Source organism: Sorex fumeus, unplaced genomic scaffold, assembly GCF_029834395.1.
Source record: "Sorex fumeus unplaced genomic scaffold, SorFum_2.1 ptg000072l, whole genome shotgun sequence".
NCBI lineage: Eukaryota > Metazoa > Chordata > Mammalia > Eulipotyphla > Soricidae > Sorex > Sorex fumeus.
The window spans coordinates 34,265,646-34,281,114 of NW_026606129.1; positions in this window are offsets into that span (position 1 = coordinate 34,265,646).

Below are 15,469 nucleotides of genomic sequence, written 5' to 3' on the forward strand. Positions count from 1 at the left end.
AGCAAAACTAAACTTTCTCATAAATAAAAATATATAATAAATTACCATGTATTTAACATAAATATGAATATGTATATATTTTGTGTATGTTTATCACCACCTCACTTTATAAAACTAATCCTGGGCAATAATTCATAGCTTGGAGGTATTTCAAAGATTTTATGAATCAGCTACATAGATAAACTTTCCATTCTGTTGTGATATCATAAAACACAAAAGTTAAGTGTAGGTAGCCAAAGAGAGGCTATAATATGAGCATTTGGTTTCTCTGAATAAATGAACTTGACTATAATGTAATAAACAGTGACCCAAAATCAATGAAACAGCCTAGTATGAACAATGTGTGAGTTCACAGGAGCCAATGGCTCTGAGAGCTCAGGAAAACAGATGGTGTGTCTGGATGACTCAATTTTCTATCAGGGAGAACAATTTGACCATGTGCCCAACTACTACTAAGTATGTTACTTGAACAGAGACCAGGAATTCACAGAAAAATATGGACTCTGGTAAAATACCACCTTCCCTATTTTCATTTTAAAGTTGCTAGAAAAGTGGTCAAAGGGTTATATTTTTTTCCTTTGGTACCAAAACTGCTTGGAAGGCAGCTATGCCCACCACTATACCACCAACGCTGGAGCGATAGCACAGCGGTAGGGCGTTTGCCTTACAAGTGGCCAACATGGCTGACCCGAGTTCGATTCCTCCGCCCCTCTCGGAGAGCCCAGCAAGCTACCGAGAGTATCTCGCCCGCGCAGCAGAGCCTGGCAAGCTACCCGTGACATATTCGATATGCCAAATACAGTAACAACAAGTCTCATGACGGAGACGTTACTGGGCCCGCTCGATCAAGTCGATGAACAACGGGAGGACTGTGATACTGTGATACCAAAACTAGGTTGATAAATGTCTGCCTAGAGTTGAATGAATAAACAGATATAAATATTCATGAAATAAATGCTACTTCATAACAACATAAAAAATATCATAGATATATTAAATACACTGTATTGATAAAAAGAAGTCAAAGTCAAAGAGTACAATAGTATGATAGAGTTGATTCCCAAACTAATTATAATAAATTCTATCTCTGAATAACCTGGAGGGTTGAATGGGGGTAGTGAACTGAAAAGCAATGTGAGGAAACTTTCTGATATGATGTTTTATATCTTGATTTTGGTGGTGATTACATGACAAAATCTTTTTACTCCTTATAAAGGAAGAAGAAAAATTGTTCGTTCATTTGTTTGGGGGGTGGCTACACTCTTTGAGACTCAAAACTTACTAATAGCTCTGTGCTCAGGGATCACTCTTGACAGAGCTCAGTGACATAGGATTAAGAATAGATATCTCATGTTAAAATGAAATTATAAAGTTTTATTCCAGGGCATTTTAATTTCAAAAGCCTTTTTCTACTGGGTTAAAGGCTGAGTGAAGCTGTATAAGATGCATTATTATTATTATTATTATTATTATATTTTTTACCTGAAGTACAAATTAAAATCAGATGGATTTTTTTTTTGCTTTTTTAAAATTTTTTATCAGTGTAAGTCTACAGTTGTAGACTTACAGTTTTTTGTGCTTGGGTTTCAGTTATACAATGATTGAGTACCCATCCCTCAACCAGTGCCCATTCTTAGGATTTATTTCTTTTTGGTATTGGGAATAAAATCCAGGGTTTTGTCATGTGAAGTATGAGCTCTCCTACTGAGTTCTATCATCAGTTCTTTGAATTTCTTTTTAAATTGTACTGGGCTGCAACCTGAGCATTTTCAAAGTTCTCAGGGTGACTCAAATGTATATTTTTAGCCAGAGCGAAAGACCACCACAATCATCTGATTCCCCTTCACCTGCCCAGGGCTTCTCTAGTAAAGCATGAGATCCTGTGACTGAGATTTCTAGCTGTCAGGCAACCTAAGTGTTTCCTAAAGCCAAGGAAGTAGGACCTTAGGGTCAAACCATGTGGTGTTAGAGAAACATTGGCCCAGACTATTCTATACCAGAAGATGATTCTGAGAGAAAAAAATGAATTATTCTCAATCATGCATCTGGGCATGTAATGGCCACTTACTTCTCTTACTAGAATCAGCTGGTCTTAGGAAATGAAGATGAGTCTCTTCACTCATATCATCCAGAGCTATCATAATCTTGTAAAGAAGAATAAGGTGGGGTCAGATGCAGGGAAAACTATCTATTTTTTTTCTTCTCAAAATGAGGGGGAAAAAAACTTTAACTTATCAGCACAAAGAAATACTTTTTTTTTGCTTCATAGAAGCAAATTTCAGAGTCTTTTACTGACCCCCTAAAACACAGGAAGTGACTAATAGAAACTGAAAACCACAGGGAACCAGGTACTTTTTGCCCATTATCTTATTCCACCCTCACTTCCTGATTGAAGATCCTGAACCATCTGGAGATGCAGCTTCTGAGACAGTGGAATCATGTACTTAGCTGGAGGTCTCACAATAGGCAACAAAATTTGATCCTGAGGTTTCACTTTATCTAGAAAAAGCTGTGTTTGCTTTTTCTACTATGCTACACTGCCTCTGAGTATATTAAAAAATTGATCATAAAAAATTGATCATAGTAGTAGTAGTAACGGCAGCAATAATATTTATTGAAAATTTTCTATGTGCTAGGACCAGGGCAAGTCTAAGACTATATCTCTGCCTCTTTATTTCAAAATTTTTGAGTCACACCCATGAGTGCATAGGGGCTACTCCTTACCATGTGCTCAGAGATCAGTCCCAGTGGGGGAACCACATTAGTACCAAGGATCAAACCCTGGCCTCCTGCATGCAAACCATGCACTCAGCCCATTCAGCTCTCTCCCTCTAGCCCTTTTTTTGAATTTAAACCTATAGTTATGCATAGATAGTGATATATAAAAGATCTTTTATATACTAAAAAATGTACATATTATTATCATTATTAAATATGATACAACACAGGTGTGAAAAGGTTAAACAATTTTCTCAAGGGCACAAAGCTACAGAAGAGAGAAGTTATTTAATGATAATCCTCCTCTTAAAATCACCACAATGCCAGTCAGGAAAAAACAAGATAAGAGTTTTGCTAACCTTACTTTCAAACTTTACACTCACTAGCACAAGGAATTTAAAAATACTGTCTCTTTCTTTCAAACTTTGCAGATTTGCAATAGTCCATTTTTATTTCAGTGATTATAGTTTGTGGGTATATATTTGCTTAGTGCAAGCTCTGATTTGTAAGATCAATGTGAATATTATTGTTCATCATTTTAAAAACATCATGATTTAGCCAGCCGGAAAAGCACATCTGACAGCTTCTGCAGCAAGAAAAACAATGCTTTGTGTCTCCTACAGTAAAAAGAGGCTGAATCAAGGAGTACTTAGAGCCGGGATTGTCAAAAGGAACTGACTCTAGAAAAAATGGAGCCTGCCTCATGATCAGGACTGCTTCCAAGCAGCAACCAATGTCAGGGCTTCCTGTTTCACCAACATATGCAAGTTCTTACCTTGCTCAGCCCTGCAGGGCAAATACAAGTGTGGAAATGTGAACTGGGTCCAGACATGCCTCATCCATCATCCACACAACTGCAGACTGAGTTTTCACCAAGGAACTTCTAGTCATAAGAATGCAATCAGAACTGCAAGAGAATACAGAATCCATCATACTAAAAGCATTTTCAGTGAATGTATTAATATATACACACCCTCATATTGGTGTTAAATAGAAGCAGGAATTATTCCAATATCAAAGAGAGATGGTTTAAAGAATAACTGGTGCCATTTATCAATTCAAACTGTAATTGATGCTGAGAAAGGTTCTACACCCTGATTTAAATGCCACCAATATTCATCTGCCATTCACTGACTTTCAAGTTCACATGCAGACTCCATCTCATTCTGAGGTTATGGTCCCTAGCTGAGATGTTTATCAGCAGGATGGACAGCTCTGGGACATCTCCTAGGACCTGTCACCAAGCACCCTGGGCAGTAGAAGGTGACAGGTCCCACCCCTCCAAGAATCGCTTTTGTGGGAGCACTGTCTATTGCATTTGTCAGGGAATTCCTCCTTCCTGCCTTTGGGGATTCTACTTGCTGGGGGAGTTTGTTTAGTGAGCTCTTTTCCTCTTCAGGGAATAGAAGTATAAAAAGACTGTCTTTAGCACCTTTGCTTTCACCCCCACTCTACCAAACCCACATTAATATCTTTTAACATCCCTTGGGGTGATTTTAAACTATTTCCTCCATTTTTACTTGCTAACTTTGATCTGAACCATATCTTAACTTCAACCTTGTGTTCTCTTCAGAGCTCTCCATCTTCTCCACAAAATTATACATGTGCTTCAAGTCACAGAGAATATAGGGAAGGGAATTATTATATTCATCCCCCTTCCTCACTACGAGACTCCATCTCTTCTGAGGTTTGTGGTCACAGAGACAAAAGGAGAAACAGGAGGCATACTATTCCATTGTAGATACTGCCAACCCTGATTAAAGTTCTCTTGTCACATTAGCTGCCTTTATTTTTTTTACCCTCATTCCTTTCTCTGTGGGGAAGAAAGAACTCGTCCCCCCACACCGCCCCACTGCCCCAAGCTTCTCTCCAGGGCCAATAGCCTCTCCTCCCTCATCTTCTCATTAAGCAGTCAGAAAGGGTGGATGAGGGTTGCTAAGAGTCAGAAGAGATTCTTTTAGCACATTTTGATCTGCATGGAATGAAAGGGTTGGATTTAGGTTGTCAGAATAAGCACACCACAGTCAATTAAGTATTCCAAATAAAGAAAAAAATCACTTTTACTGTAAATATATTCCCATTATACCAGGGGTCATGGTTATTTACTGAATGATTTTTAGTAGGTATTTTTCATCCAATATTTAGAACATATACAAAAAAGAGACTCATGGTTTATCAGAATTTTAATGGACATGGATGTCCCCTTTTTATTTTCAGATCCTGGCAAACCTCAGTTGGGTCCTATATGTTACCTCTAACAAATTCTTTTCACAATATGGGATATTCTTATTTTCATATTTGGTCCATAGGCAACATTCTGGGAAAAAGAACATGATCCCATCATCAGCCTCTAACAGTACACTGAGAGATGAGGAGGCCATGGACCCAATCAATTCAGGAATTGGGCACTTGATCTGTTTGCTTATTATATCAGGAGTATTAGGTCCTTGAACACTTGCAGAAGATTCTGATTTGCTGGTTTTGCTGCTTGAGTTCTATAGAGAAAGAAAAATTTTGTTCCATTCTCTTAGGTTGTGTGGTTGACCCAAGAATTAACATGACATAAAAGAGATTAACAGGAGACAGCATACAAATTGATTTAATATTTTTACATGTACAAGGGAGTCTTCAGAGGGAAAATGAAGACCTTGTGAAGCTATTAGTCTCAAAAGCCTTTTTTATACCTTTTATATCAAGAACATTCATTTGAAGGGATGTGTCAAGATGACAAAGAGGCTTGGGCTGGCAGCCCTAAATTGTGGAAAATGTATGGGAAAGACTAATGGTGGACGAAGGTTGTTTTAGTAGCTTTGTTTGTGCAGATTCATCTCAGATATGCTCCTAATTTCCAGTGGTAAGAAAGCTCCCTTCTTCCCCATGCAGAAGCAACTTCCTCATGGAAATTTTATGTCTTGCTTTTACGTAGATTAGAGAGGTCAGAAAGCGTTTATTGCATCTGCTATTTCTCAAGGGTCTTCAACTTAAAGAATCCATATGCCAACAATATATATCCAGGAACGGCATCATTTATCCACTGCTTTTGTTCACAGCTTCTGAGCTCTTCGGCAACTTACACTGACATTCATATCCACCATTAGTCATGCCTAAAAATAGTTTTGCTGTATTGAACCCCATGGACTATGTAGATGAATGTTTCAGAGAGTGGGCAATACCACTTCCTGAGGCTCATTCTTTGGTGTGAATGTCTTCAATTCAGATCCTTTTGGAGCAAGAACCATGCCTTCTGCACATTCTCTCATTAATCTCACTGTGGATTCTTTCAGTGCTACAAACAGAACTTCTCAATCCTGTTATAATTTTTAAGGGTCCCTTTCCTGGCTTCTGTTTGAGATGACTTTGAATAGGCTGCATTTGTGACTGATTTGGAGCTTCTTCCCTCAAGCTACTAAGACTTTTCCATAAGTAGATTAAAAGAGCAGAAAAACCAATTCCCACTCAACGTATATGATGGAACCCTTGGTTCCATGAAAGCTGAAAGCCCAGGTTCCTCCAAGAGGTACAGCTTTGAGCATCTTGGCCACACCGCTCTCCTGAGCAGCAGATAAAGCTGACGTCTATGGGACTTGCCACTACTGCCACCTACTGGACTGCCCCTTTTTTCCCTGTCCCTCTCCCATCCATCTTTATTTCTCCTCTTAGGCTCCCTGAGTAAATCACTTGCATATGAATTCTTCCCCCACAGCAGAGCCTGGCAAGCTACCCGTGATGTATTCGATATGCCAAACACAGTAACAACAAAGTCTCCAATGGAGACGTTACTGGGCCCCCTCGAGCAAATTGATGAACAACGGGAGGACAGTATATGAATTCTTATGCCTTGGTGTGAAGGAAGGAACATGTGGATGGAGACCAGTCTAAGACATTCCCTTTGACCAGGAAACAGAATAATACATAACAGATAAACAAGGAGCCGGAGCGATAGTACAACAGGTAGGAATTTGTCTTGCACAAGGTCAACTGGTTTGATCCACGGTATCCCGTACGGTTCCCCAGAGCACAGCCAGGAGTGATTCCTGAGTACAAAATCAGGAATAATCATTTCCTTAAATATTGTTGGGTGTGACCAAAAAAACCCATAATTTCTACCATAATTTTCCATCCCCTTCCACTAAAGTTAAACCACTAAGAGTAAAATCTCTTTTCAAAATGAAGTAAAAGGGGATTAGAAAGATAACACAGTAGGCAAGGCACACATCAACCCAAGTTCAGTCCACCCAGGTTCAGTCGTTGTCACCTTATATGGTTCTGTGAGCCTGAGGGTATATCCAGAAGTAAGTCCTGACCACAGCTGGGCGTGGCCCCAAAACAAAACAAAAAACAAAAAGGTAAGGAAACTGTTTTATGTATGGACTTTAAGAGAGAGAGAGAGAGAGAGAGAGAGAGAGAGAGAGAGAGAGAGAGAGAGAAGGGCATTCTTCTAATACACTTACAGAAACTATTAATTCTAAGAGGAAACTCAAGAGTTTCAAAGTCGTGGTTTTGGCAGAATGAACTAAAATGCATGGAATGAACATCAAAATTGTAATTTCCTAGAGTAGTTAGATAATTGTGTAAGTGGATTGGGGGAAGGGAGGCACTTTTCTCAATAGTAGAAAATTTCTAAGAATTCCTTGCATTACTGACTCATCATTTTAACAAAAAAGTCCAACTGAATTAGTGAAAAAATTTTTGTTTTAGCATTTAAATTATTTCAGTTAAGAGAATCATACTAAGGCATCAAAACTATAGTACAGCAGGTAGGGCATTTGGCTTGCATGCAGCTGCCCTGGGTTCGATCTCCAGCACCCTACATGGCCCGCTGAACCTGAAGTGATCCCTGAGCACAGAATCAGGAGTAAGTCCTGAGCAGTGCCATGCGTGGCCCAAAAAGAAACAAAAAAATAAAAAAGAGAATCATACTCAAACAACGAAGAGTTATTCTATAAGAAACTTCTATTCCCCCACAGTTTCGATAGTATCTATTGAGGGAGCACTGTGGGGGAGAGAAGGCAGCCTTTTCATACTACCTCTTAACAGAGGGACAACCAGCAAGCTGCTTATATGCCAGGTGTCTTTGGTTGGGTTCTGCAGAAGCAGAGCCTAAGGCAGAGATTCTTGTGCATGTAGATTAGGGGAGAAGTGTTCTCAGATGAAATGCATAGGGAAGCGAAGGATAAAGGATCACTTAATCACTTAACTTCCCATTAGTCGTCGATTTGCTCGAGCGGGCACCAGTAACGTCTCCATTTGTCCCTGTCGCATGCCAGTGTGGCCCAATGGTGTCTGTTCGCTCTAGGAACATGAAGAGCCTCAAACCGATCGTTCATGATCTTGATGAAGAAGTCTGACCATCTGGTAGTTGGACGGCCATGCGGTCTTTTGACATTCCGTGGAATCCAGTCTGTAACAGCTCTAGTCCAGCGGTCATCTTTAAACCTCATTATGTGACCAGCCCATCTGATTTTTGACACCTTGGCAAAGGAGACAGTGTCCCTGATTCTTGATCGTCAATGGATGTCAGAACTCCGGATTCTTTCTCTCATTTGAGTGAAACATGATATTCCAAGCATAACTCTTTCAATTCCTCTTTGGGAGACCTGAATAGCGTTCTCATCCTGTTTGCGTAGGGCCCAGGTCTCTGAGGCATATGTTAATGCAGGAAGAACAGTGGAATCAAAGAGATGTGCCCGGAGCCAGAGGTTCTTCATCCTCTTAGCTATTTCTTCAAAGCTCTTGAAGGCGTTCCAAGCCGCTCTCTTCCTCCTGCGCAGCTCGGGTGCCAGGTCATTTGTCATGTTGACTTCTCGACCTAGGTACACATAGCTGTTGCATTCGGAGATGGTCGTTCGGTTGAGAGCGAATGGGGTAGGATAAGGTAGATGGAAAATCTAAAAGAAGGTAGATGGAAAAATCTAAAAGAAGGTAACTGCAGTATAGTAGCATTTTCCTCCCCTTGTTCATCGATTTGCTCAAGCGGGCACCAGTAACGACTCCATTGTGAGACTTGTTGTTACTATTTTTGGCATTATCAAATGCACCACAGGGAGCTGTGCCATGTGGGCAGGATACTCTCAGTAGCTTGCCAGACTCTTCGAGAGGGACAGAGGAATGGAACCCGGGTCAGCCGCGTGCAAGGCAAACGCCCTACCTGCTGTGCTATCGCTCCAGCCCTCAATTGCAGTATAGTAGTCTCAACTAATTCCACAATGAGCTCTTGATAGTAAATGATATCACTTATGTGGTATTAGAGACAAAGAGGCAGAACTTTTATAACCTGAGCAACAGGTCTTTCGCTGGCGACAGGGTGAAGTAGAGATTGGGGTGGCCTCTCCCATGATCTCCAGTCCTGCAGCATCAAAAGACTAGCTCTGGAAAAAGCAGCTATAATCTGTTAGCAATCAACCTATGGGGTGGAAAGGGCATGGCAGTCTCAGAAAGAGGGGGTGGGGAGAGGACTAGAAGCACTGGTCTACCAGGCTACCTCCAAACTTTATGTCTCAGAGGAAATTCTGCAAGATCTCTTTTGCACGAGAACTCCTATGCTCTGCTGGCCTAAAGTGTCTCCATCTGCAAGAGTTTTATAGTAATTCTCTACAGAGAGAAACCTAATCCTCCAATCATTCCATTCTATAATCATTTGCAGGCACCCAAACGAAACAAAATGATATTTTCTCTCTCTCTTGCAGTTTAACATTTTGCCGTTTATGAAAAGATGTGTATTTCATCATCTTCGAATTCTCCATCCTTCCTTCAGCAGCCTCAGTTGGCTGCTGACTTCTCCATAGGTTTATACGCTCTCTGTAGAAGGAATCTTGCTCAAAAGAAGTCAGACAAGGGGGGGATTAATGAAACCCATTGCTACCCAGCTCTGCCCAAGCATTTAAGTCTCAAAAAACAGAGATGAGAGACTGGTTGTGGGGATTGCCATTTTAAGACCCAAGAGATTTAGAATAGGGGCATAAAATCCCCCTTTCCAGCACTGGGGAATTTCTGTGAGGTAGAAGATAGCTAAGAGATTTAGTTTGGGGGAGGCTAAAGTCACAGGAAGTCAGTTTGAATGCCTGCTTGGGGGCCTCTCTGGTGACCAATGAAGGACTGAAAGAATCCACATTAGGACATCAAATTTTTGCGTGCTTCAGCTAACTTGCAACATTGCTTTCTGTAAAACTGCTTGGCTGCTTTGCACCTGGGGGAGAGGGGACTTGGAAAGTGAACAGGGCATAACTTCTTTCTAAACCAAGTGTGACAGGATTCAGGTGTATTTACTGTTCCTGAAATGTATTGTCTCAGTAAAGCACCCTGCAGACTTGGGTAAAGGATAACTCAGGATGCAGCGGTTGGGGGAAATTGCCCTTTCCTGGAGTGTATTGTCTCACCAAAGCACCCTGCAGACTCGGGTAACTCAAAATGTGGATGGTCAAGGGAGATTACCTAAGGCTTAATGATTCTGGCTATAACCTTGCTTGTGCTGACAATCGATGTACGTAAATGCTGATCTTTGAATCTATAGGCTAAGGAGTGAGGTACTTTTAAATGGATTGGTTAGGAAAGTATATGTTGTTACAAATCTATTGGCTATGAAATGTGCAGGCCTTGCTGTAACGGCCAGTGAAGGCCTATATAAGATTCCCTTTGAAGAAGCTCGGGGCTCTCAGCCACTGCCCACTATGGGGTATGCTGTGGAGCCCCAGCATGCTGGTCTAAATAAACCCCGTTTTTACTCCTGCAGGAATTGTTTCTATCTGGTCTCTCCGTGCTTCCCAGGGCTAGGGAACTCCCAATCCCAACAGGACCACTGTGTGTGTGTGTGTGTGTGTGTGTGTGTGTGTGTGTGTGTGTGTGTGTATGGGCACGCACTCACCTGACCAAGAGAGGTGGGCTGTTAGTGACTAAACTCATTCTTTGAGTTAACAGAGTCTCAGGCAAAACTGAAAGTTTGAGAGGAAGGTCACCTCTGACATCTCAGTCAATTCCCAGGCCTTTTCAAACTAAATAATCACTCTCCAAAGTGTTAGAATGCATGTTTTGAATGGGCTAGGTGAAGAATTGGCCAGCAGGAACTTGAAAACATTATGAAAGGGGTGCTTTGCCTTTGTCATGTTCTCCTATAAGACAATTGTGGCTACTTAGCTCTGTGTTTAAGAATTCACATTGTCATCCTCCCCACTGAGCCACTTTGCTGGGCAGAAGCTCTGTGTTCTGAAGACTATTTTCATGGTAAGGAGCGTGAAAGGGAGGCAAGTGGGTGGTGACTTTTGTTTGAAATGAATTGTGTTTGGGAGCCTTTTGAAGAGCAAAAAATAGACCATTTTATTGACCTAAAGCCATGCATGAAATGGGATATGATCTCTGGCCCAAAGAACAGAATAGAAACTCCCCAATACTGCAACTCTCTCGAGATGAGAAAATTGTCTGGAGTTAAGAAGATTGTATTTCTTTATCCACAATCCCAAAGCTCAGCTTCCTGCAGAATCCTGAACAATATAATCTGGTTTGGGGCTGGGAAACGATAGAGATAGAGACAGAGATAGAAATAGAGATAGCTAACTAGTCACTAATTAGCACTGCTAGAATGCAATGTACTAGCTATCTCTATAACTATCTCTATGATGTAGTAACATTATACCACTAAAAACAGGAGTATTTGTGCTGCCATCAAAACAATGTTACCTCAATTTTGTAAAAGTCCTTAATGGAGGTGAGGGTAGGGGAATGGTTCACTTACATATGGCAAATAGATAAACCAAATAAAACAAAAATAAGCTTTTGGACTATAAAACCCTTTGGTGGTTACCATAGGTGAATGTGTAAATGAGGGCCAAGGGACAATTGTTTGGTAAAAAATAAAACTGAATTCTCAGTGGTAAATTTAATAGAGTAAATATGCATATTAATTTTAATGATGCACATTTGAAACATATAGGGCTCTGATCAACATTATTTTAATTTTCAAAAGAAAAGAGAAAGAGTGGCTGGAATGATAGTACAGTGGGTAGGACGTTTGCCTTGCATGCGGCCGATGTGGGCTGGATTCCCAACATTCCATATGGTCCCCTGAGCACCACCAGGAATAATTCCTGAGTGCAGAGCCAGGAGTAACCCCTGAGCATTGCTGGGTGTGACCCAAAAAGCAAAAAAAAAATAAAAAATAAAAAAGATTAGAATAATTTCCTGAGCAGCTGCTAGAGCACTGAACACAGAGCTAACCATTTCTATAGTTTTCCTCACAAACAGACAGAGCATCATATCCAGAAAAGAAGTCTTCCTTAAAACCACAGTGAAAGCCTGAGAGGAAGCTAAGACTTGGGACATGACTAAGTTTGCTCAATGCCACACATGTGGAAAACAGGACTGAGCTTTGACCTCTGCTCTGTCTGAGCCCACGATGCGAGATCTCACAATGGTTTTTTTGAATTAAAATCCATTCCTGTTTGTGGTATTATTCAATAGTTGCACAGAACGGCCTTTGGGAGGAGAAGCAAAGAGATACTGAATTCTCTTGGATTAAAATTCAAGGCAATTGGCCTCTCCCAGGTGCCTCAGTCTGTCATCCCTGCTGTTCACAACACAAGGGGGAGGGTGTTTTGTGGGGTGACAGAGCAGACGCCTTTGACTCATGAAGTCCTTCATCCTTTGTAGCATATCAGCCATGGGCAGACAATGCCTTTTTTTGAAATGACTCAGTGCCACCCTTGCTTTCTGTATTCCCTTCTACTTTGAGTTCTGCCTTCATCTCTTCCTATTTCTATCACATTGATGTTTTCCCACTAGCTGTTCTGACTCATGCTCTCTTTCCTCTTCCTATCTGCCTGCTCACTGCTAGACACCAGGTTCCTAAAATAGTGTGTTAACATTCCACCACCCCATTCAAACACAGAAGAGTGCCCCGGTTCCCATCAACATTTCTTTTCCTGCTTTATAATCTGACCTCAGCTCACATAAACAGAGCCCACCCTAATCTGCAGCCTTTCTCCTCAATCGCCTCCTTTGCATATCTGGCTTTCATCCTTTGTAGCACATCAGCCATGACAGACAAAGCCTTCTTTTGAAATGACTCAGTACCACCATTGCTTTCTTTATTCCCTTCTACTTTGAGTTCAGCCTTCGTCGCTTCCTATTTCTATCACATTTCTATCACCTGCATCATCATACCCCCACACTGTTACCTAAGTCATGCCCCATTGCCAAGGTCAGATTCAAATCTTACTTCCCTCATAAAAGGTGTAAACCAAACCACTTGGTCTTCAACTTTTCTACAATAAGGGGAATTGTTTGAGTTTGGACTCCTGCCAAAATAAAATACTTAGACAAGGATTGGAATGCAAATCCATGATTTGGAAGCTTTGGACAACACTGTGAGTGTAGAAGACAGATGAACCAATGAAAGGTGTCAACAAAAGGAATCAGTGACTACTATAAAGAACTGGAACTTCCTCCCTTGGGGTTTGGGGACCCAAGACACACATCTCTATTTTTCCCCATCAGAGGGAAATTGGAGACTTTGATAGGATTGATATGCCAATGTTGCCCAAAAAGTCATTAGCAGAAGTTTATTCTCAGATGGAAGTAACTACCAAGCACTGCAAGTCTAAGAACAAGGTCAGTGTCAAGTGAAAATTCCAAGTGAAAGAAACGCAAGGGCTGGAAGTAGTGGTATGGGTAAACATACAGGGATGGGCAATGGCCACAGCTGCTATCATATAGTTTTATCACCCATATAGTTTTAGCAGATTAGGGTGGACTCTAGTTATGTGAGACGAGGTCAGATTATAAAGCAGGAAAAGGGCTTTGAGAGTTAAAGGGAGTAAGTACTATTAATGATTAACATGAGTTACATGCACTATTCAAGACTATGATGAAGTTTAAAAATACCTGATCCACCCTATTTTCAAGATAATAAAGACTAAATATGAAGCACAAACTAGATACATACTATCAACTGACGTAACTTCACCATATTCACATGCCAGGCACCTCCATATTTTCTTTTTTAATGAACTTGATCCATAATGCAAACACATGCTTTTAAAAGCTGAGACAATGGTACTAAAAATTATAATAAAATATAGTATATTAGTACATTATAATAACCAAGCAAACCTCTTGCCCCCATCCAAAGGCTTTATTCTCCCACTTATTGCAAAGATTTAAGGTATTTCTTCTGAAAACTATACTCACATTTCTAAATAGCACATGAGAAAGAAATGATGAGTCCTTCAAACTCATTCTTCCTTAGAAATATATACTTTAAATTATAGTTGAGTTTAAATAAGAATCACTTGAATAAGAATAAGAAATGTATTTTAAAGCCCCCAACCAGCATTTTCTACATATTGGTGTGCAATTTTACCCTCTTAATAGGGATGTGAGAAAATTCACTAAAGGTAACTTCAGAAAGTTTTCTAAAAGATAGCTGATACATGTCCTTGAAATGTTTGTTTTTCATATTTTCTTCCTTTTTAATGATTGGAATGCAGATATGATAGCTGGAACCTTTTCAGCTTCATTGAACCATGATATTAACTCAGGAAAGGAGACCTGTTTTTATCAAAACAATAGTGTGAAAGAAGACTGGGTTACTAAGGATTTTATGGAGCAAAGTTACACCCCAAATGTAGACTTTCTAGCTGTGTGATGAGAGCAGAGAGAAAAATTCTTCCCTGTTGAAATCAGTGCTATTTTGTCTCTCTATATTGTACAGCAAACAAAAGTATATGTATGAATATCCTGACACACACCATATATATTGATCACTTCATCAAGAAATATGAAGTGGAGAAAGAAAAGCCTCTTCAACAAGTGGTGGTTGTTAAATATATATATATATATGTATATATATATATATATACACACACATATATATAGTAGTAATATGTGTTATATTTGACATAGTATACAAACAAACAAATACTGTCCTCCCATTGTTCATTGATTTTGCTCCAGCAGGCCCAGTAACATCTCCATTTTGAGACTTGTTGTTACTGTGCTTGACATATTGAATATGTCATGGGCAGCTTGCCAGGATTTGCCCTGCGGGCGAGATACTCTCGGTAGCTTGCCGGGCTCTCCGAGAGGGGCAGAGGAATTGAACCTGGTTTGGCCCGGCTGGCTGTGCGCAAAGCAAACACCCAACTGCTGTGCTATTGCTCCAGCCCTTGCACAGCGGTAGGGCGTTCGCCTTACAAGTGGCCAACATGGCCGACCCGAGTTCGATTCCTCCGCCCCTCTCGGAGAGCCCAGCAAGCTACCGAGAGTATCTCGCCTGCACGGCAGATCCTGGCAAGCTCCCCATGACGTATTCGATATGCCAGACACAGTAACAACAAAGTCTCCAATGGAGACGTTACTGGGCCCGCTCGAGCAAATCGATATAATATATATTCTAATAAATATATTAGAAGACTATACCTGTGGCCAGGGCTGGAGCGATAGCACAGCAGGTAAGGCATTTGCCTTGCATGTAGCCGACCCAGGTTTGATTCTTCCGCCCCGCCCAGAGAGCCTGGCAAGCTACCAAGAGAATCTCGCCTGTATGGCAAAGCCTTGCAAGCTACCCATGATGAATTCGATATGCCAAAAGCAGTAAGAACAAGTCTCACAATTTGTTGTGAGACATTACTGGTGCCCGTGCAGGAAAATCGATGAACAATAGGAAGACAGTGCTACAGTGCTACCCATGGCCAGAGAAAACAGGCAGGGACTAAGAGGACTGGTCAATGGTTGGAATCAGCCACAGTGTGTGGGGGACAGA